Source organism: Hemibagrus wyckioides, linkage group LG11 (genome assembly GCF_019097595.1).
Source record: "Hemibagrus wyckioides isolate EC202008001 linkage group LG11, SWU_Hwy_1.0, whole genome shotgun sequence".
Lineage (NCBI taxonomy): Eukaryota > Metazoa > Chordata > Actinopteri > Siluriformes > Bagridae > Hemibagrus > Hemibagrus wyckioides.
Window position 1 is genome coordinate 6,241,642 of NC_080720.1, and position 6,606 is coordinate 6,248,247.

The 6,606-nt window shown below is 36.1% G+C and overlaps 1 non-coding gene across 1 annotated transcript; it reads left to right on the forward strand.

Moving 5' to 3' along the window:
- Positions 1 to 5,807: 5,807 nt before the first annotated feature.
- LOC131362309 (U2 spliceosomal RNA) lies at positions 5,808 to 5,993 on the forward strand. Its single transcript, XR_009206156.1, has one exon. It is a non-coding gene; the product is annotated as a U2 spliceosomal RNA (small nuclear RNA).
- Positions 5,994 to 6,606: the final 613 nt, after the last annotated feature.

A 6,606-nucleotide genomic window follows, 5' to 3' on the forward strand; every position in this document is an offset into this window, starting at 1 on the left:
CTTTGATCAGGTATAACATTTTGAGCACTGCCTGGTGAGGTAAATAGCACTGATGATCTCCTCATCATGGCACCTGTTAGTGGGTGGGATATATTAGGCAAGATTCAAGATTCAAGAAGCTTTATTGTCATTTCAACCACATATAGCTGGCGCAGTACATAGTGAAATGAAACAACGTTTCTCCAGGACCTGGTGCTACATAAACATACAACAACAAGGCAGCAAGTGAACATTTTGTCCTCAAAGTTGATGTGTTTGAAGCAGGAAAAATGGGCAAGCGTAAGGATTTGAGCGAGTTTGACAAGGACCAAATTGTGATAGCTAGACCACTGGATCAGAGCATCTCCAAAACTGCAGCTCTTGTGGGGTGTTCCTGGTCTGCAGTGGTCAGTATCTATCAAAAGTGGTCCAACGAAGGAACAGTGGTGAACCTGGGACAGCGTCATGGGCAGCCAAGGCTCATTGATGCACATGAGGAGTGAAGGCTGACGCGTGTGGTCTGAGCCAACAAATGAACTACTGTTGCTTTGGATAGAAAGGTGTCAGAATACACAGTGCATGATGGGTCAGCACCAATATTAGGCAGGTGGTCATAATGTTATGCCTGATTGGTGTATAGTACGTGTAATACAAGACAACATGTCAATGCTGTGAATGAAACTCATGTGAGTAGCAATGGCATGAGAAAGTATTCACTTTGAGAGAAGAAAAAAAATGTGAGGTTTCTCTTAATTGGAATTCAGTCACATACAAAAGTTATTAATGATTAAGGTTAGGGTGAGGGATGGGGCTAGCTGTCATGGCTTTCCTTACAACAATTTCCAGACAAAATTATTTTTAATGAGACTAGAGAAAGTTCTGGCATGCACTGGAGGTAGACCAGTTTCCGCTCGAGACTCTCAACAGAGAGCGGCAAATAATAGAAAAATACAGGACCTTATCAAAACAGCAAAGGGATGACTTCTTTATAGATTTCCTTCTTTAATTGTCATAGATTAAGAGAGGAAATGATATATGATATGATGGATCTTTGCAAATGAAATATCACAAGTTCCACTGAGGCAAGTGCAGGCCTGCCTCTGAATGTTAGCAATGTCCCTAGCTGCTTTAAATTCCATTATTTGAGTCAGGACGAGTCCCAATGTCACTTTCTCCTAGAATGCATAATAGGAGTTTCTTCACTTTCTTCACAAAAGGAAAATATAAAACACTAGCAGGAAGAATTTGGGATTTGGAATGTTCTAGAGTAATTTATATCCTTAAATACACATATCAAATGTTAATTATTCAATTCTTGTGATGTTAATTCTTCTTCTTCATTGTTTTCTTGTCAGCTTTTTAACACTAGACGTTGTCACAACGCAGGGATCAGTTTGGATGGGGATTTCTGGATGGAGATTTCGATCCCTAATGAGCTGACAGTGGGAAAGAAGAACTCTCGGAGGTGACATGAGAAAGACGACTTGTTCTGCGTGAGTAGGTTGTGAATCCTGGGATGTGCACACAGCAGTCATTATGATTACGACGGGGGTTTTTCTGTCAGTAAAATCTACAGTATCCATGTGAGCTTATCACTGAATTAAGCATGACACTTGGGCACCTGGATGAGATACAACATAAGGAAAAAAAAATCTGTTTTAGGGTATCGATGTGGGCTCATCCTCAGCAGTAGTAGCTGCAAAAAGCTATCACTTTTCACTATATTACTTCAAATAAAAAAAAAAGAAGTAGTGTGTTTACTTAAAATTAATTATTCAGAGAAAAAAGAACATGTTAAGTTTCATAGAATGTGAAAAAATTAGGAAATAGTAAAAGCCATAAAGTCACAATAGCTTTTTTTTTTTTTTGAAAATCTCTGATTTTCTCTTTTGCAGCAATAGCCTTATGCAACAACATTAAAACAATGCATTTAGCCAAAGGGCATTCCATTCACCCAAATATCATTACTCATAGATGTATGTCCACTTTCAACATCCATTAGTCCCCATTTAAAGTTTAAAAAAATAAAAAAAAATAAATAAATAAATAAATAAATGTTAAATTTTTGGTTTGGTCTAATATACACAGCCTACTGTATGTACTGTAGTATTGTGGCCTGCAATGGAATATACTGTTAAAGGTTTTTACATAAGTGCCTCAATCCCCGGTACCTCTATCCACGGCTTCTGCCGAGATTCTGAAGTATGGAACCAATGCACACTGCTCTATCCCATAAGGCAATGGGACTAGCACAAAAGATCTGCTAAAATAAATGTAAGTGCTATAAGATAGATAGATAGATAGATAGATAGATAGATAGATAGATAGATAGATAGATAGATAGATAGATAGATAGATAGATAGATAGATAGATAGATACTTTATTCATACCAATGGGAAATGTACAACTTCCAGCAATATCCACAAGCATAGGTAATAAATAAAAATGAAAATAAATTAAAATTAAAATATAATAAATATAAAAAATAAAATAAAATAAAATAAAATAAAATAAAATAAAATAAAATAAAATAAAATAAAATAAAAAATACTAAACACTAGTGGTATAAAGAGATAATCAGGTAATGTGCAAAAACTAGAATTTAAAGGTACAAGAGATAATAAGGTAAGCATTAAATGTTGTTCTTTGTGTATAAAATACTTAAATTGTTCTTGTACTTTTACAACAGCTGAGTAAATTTGAGGCCAGCTGCTGCTGATGAGGATGACTCCACATAGACAGCCTAGAAACCATGGAGATTTGGATTGTTTTGGACTGTAATCGCCAACAGATCTGTATTCAAGTCACCATCAGTGAACGATTGATAAATTCAACAAGCTTTCATTGGTATAACTAGAATTCCCTGATTACACAATTGCACAATTTTGACCATATAATACACAGGTATAGAAGGAAATACTATTATTATTTATAATTGCACTCTGTGCTGTGCTGGTTTCACTTTTGTGTCTGGTTTATTTCATTATATCATCTCAACAAGTTTTTTCTTGACAATGTATATATTTCTCTAACGCTGCTTTGTGACAAAGTTCTGTACAGATCAAATGAGGTTAAAGTAAATTGAAAACTTGTTGAAAATGTTGAGTAACAAAATAAATTTTTTGTGGTTATTATGACATGGCATTATACATGACAATGCCAACATGCAAAATAGATAAGAAAGCCTAATGAAGATAAGATAAGATAAGATAAGATAAGATAAGATAAGATAAGATAAGATAAGATAAGAAAGCCTAATGAAGACTTTTCTGTGTTTTTACATAACTCTAGCTTTCTATATGAACTTTCATGATGAGTAACAGAGAAATGCAGAAATGAAACATTTCTGTACACTGAACTACATGCACAAATCTCTTCACTTCAATTTTCAATTTAATTTCTATATATAGCACTTTTAACAATGGACATTTTCTCAAAGCAGCTTCACAGAAGTATAGAAACATAGAAAAAAAATGTTTAAAGTTTAAAGTTACTATTTATCCCAAACATTTATCCGTAATGAGCAAGGCTGAGGCGAAGGTGGCAAGGAAAAATATAATGAAGAAACCTTGAGAGGAACCAGGTTTAGAAGGGACCCTCATCCTCATTTGGGTGACACTGTACAAAAAATAATGGAAATATTGATAATGTCCTTTCTACAACATCATCCAAGAGCTCTTTCATTAAACTTAGCACTAACTCCTTCCTGCCAAAAGCTGACTAAGGCAAAGGCAGTTCTGAGATGGTGTGATAGTTTCCAAGTGGTTTTATCCACAGCAGTCCCCTGGGTCACAGGCTGTCCATGCAGATCTATCCACAGCAGCAGTGAACAGCACTAAGCGATGAGACTCCAACCAGGGGTACAGCTTTTGGATGGATCAGACAGGTCTGGAAGGAAGTGGTCACATAGGAAACTCAAATCTCTTGACATGTTTACTTTCTTATGATAGTAAATTTCATGTTCCTTTTCCTGGCTTTGTTAACTAAACAATTTCAACAAAGTCATACATTTACCTGTTGACAATCGGCATCTCAAAATAAACCTGTGCACTCATGTCTAGGTTAATGATCATCTCAAACAAGGAATGAGCTTTAAGTAGGCTTACTGCCAACTCCAATACAAGACTGAAACTAAAATATAGTCTTTAATATCATACTTGATGTCAAATAAATGAAACATTCAATAAAGGATATGAAATGTCCATTCTAGCAAACACTCAACACTTAGAGAATGTATAAGATATCAGAGCAGATGGTTTTTTCATAAGGGAAGAGACTGAATGGCATATTTCAATCTTATTCCTCATTTGTGTGCAATTATCAAGAAAATAGGGTTGGTACTTTCTCTTCTATATGGACCTTTCAGCTTCTGGCAATCAGCTTCTTGATATTCTCATGTTTGTGCATGTGGACGGAACTCTTAAATTCAGACCACAAGAGTTTGTTAAAGTTTAAAGCTGGTACCAGTAAAAATATTGAGTTTGTATTCCCATCATGCCTCATGACTAGACAGACAGACAGACAGACAGACAGATAGATAGATAGATAGATAGATAGATAGATAGATAGATAGATAGATAGATAGATAGATAGATAGATAGATGAATTGATTGATTGATTGATTGATTGATTGATTGATTGATTGATTGATTGATTTTCTGAGGTCTCAATTTGGAAACTTGTTTTGAGAAAAGAAAATAAGTTAAATAAATAAATAAATAAATAAATAAATAAATAAATAAATAAATAAATAAATAATAGGATTGGTATTTATTAGAGGGAAGTTACAGCTTATTAATGAATCAAAAGAAAATGTGTTTTACCTGTTTCATTCTGTGAGGGAATTTATTTATTTTCTGACATGAAAACACCAAATAACAGATTAGTGTTCATTGTTCCAGTACAGTTCCTGAGACATGCAGAATCTCTGCCAGGGCAGATTGCAGCAGATATTTTGGTTTGTGAAGGACTAAGATCTTTTTTTTTTTGCCACCATTTCTAAACTTCCTACAATTCTTTCAGTTGAAAACTGTTTGCAATGATCTTCTGAAAGGTGCCAATAATTCTGAAATGCAATCCTCCGCTCTGCTCTGACTGACTGTGTATGAGATCTTAGCGAGTAGGAGAGCAGAATATATTAAGGGCGTTATGTAGCATGCTGTTGCATGCTGTTTCTCGGTGTTACACATGAGGGGCCAAAACGACAGCTGGCATTTTCAATGCAAGATAGATGCCAAATATGGACGGATATCAACAGAAAAGTCAGCTTCCCTTCGTTGAGTTTTATAGAGATCCATCTGCTGTCATGCATTTACAGAATACATGCTGACTGTGGTTTGTCCAGCTGAAAAAAAACACATTTTAATTGTGTTATACAAATGCTAGACCAATAATTAGGGAACCAACAAACAGCGTGTAATGCTTGGTTATGTCAGGAACATCATGTGAACTGAACATGTACTTCATAGTGAACCGTAAGTGAAAGTGTCTTGATGGTTCTCATGAAAAATTTGTAACATGAACGTGGTCATGTGATCCGGGAAGTGCACTGTGGTATCGAACCTGATTCTACCTGCAGGAGTTTGTTTGCTCAGGATCTGTGCTGTGATTTCTGTGAACATGAACACAACTCATACTGAGGTCTGCACTGAAACCTGCACATATGTTTTATGTAGCATTGTGAGGTGTATGTATAATAGCACCAAAATAATAATAATAATTATTAAAAATGAGCTCTCCATGTACTCTAGTAATGAAGTAGGAAGAACACAAATTCAAGGATACAATAGAATCAACTGAGTTTGAAACCAGACCAGTGCTGCAGGGCTTTGCTTCTCTGCCTTTTGGCTAAGATCAAGTGTAGTATCTGTTTTTAATATCTGATACATCTTCTATATGAGGAGTCTATTTTAGGACGACTCTGGGTTGTTGATCGGAGGAGCCCTAGTACTGTCAAGCTGCCACCATTGGGCCCTTGAGCAATGCCCTCACCCCCTGGCTGACTCTGCGCTCTGACCCGAACCCTCCAAGGATGGGATATGTGAAGAAATAATTTCACTGTGCAGTAATGTATATGTGACAAATAAAGGCTACTTAAGGGGCACCAGAAGACTCAGATTTTGACTACAGAAAACATGCCCAGTGTAAAAATCACCTGAGGATGTGAGCTGTGAGTCTTGATAAACTCAGGTGTATATAATCAGTAGCAGGGCATCTATGAAGGTTCATGGTGGTCTATGTTGGCATTGCTGGTAAGCCGCACAGGCAGAGTTCATGTGGGATATGGTAGCTTAGTTGTTAAGGTGGTGGACTACCGATTGAAAGGTTGTGGATAAGGGTGTCTGCCAACTGCCAGAAATGTAAATGTTCCTAGATTGTGATGTAAAGCTCATGGATTGCTGTGCTGTGACACAAGCCCCATGTTATTTTAATGTTTTTCACTATCCTGGCACACTACTCTAGTGTATGACCTCAACAATAAAAATAGAATAAAAATAGACATCTACATTTTCCTGTCCATCTACTCTGCTGAAAGAAAAAAAAAATCTGTGTCCCATACTGTGGACATTTGTACCATTCTAAACCACTGCTGATCACTAACTATTTCAGATTTTTCTATTACACTG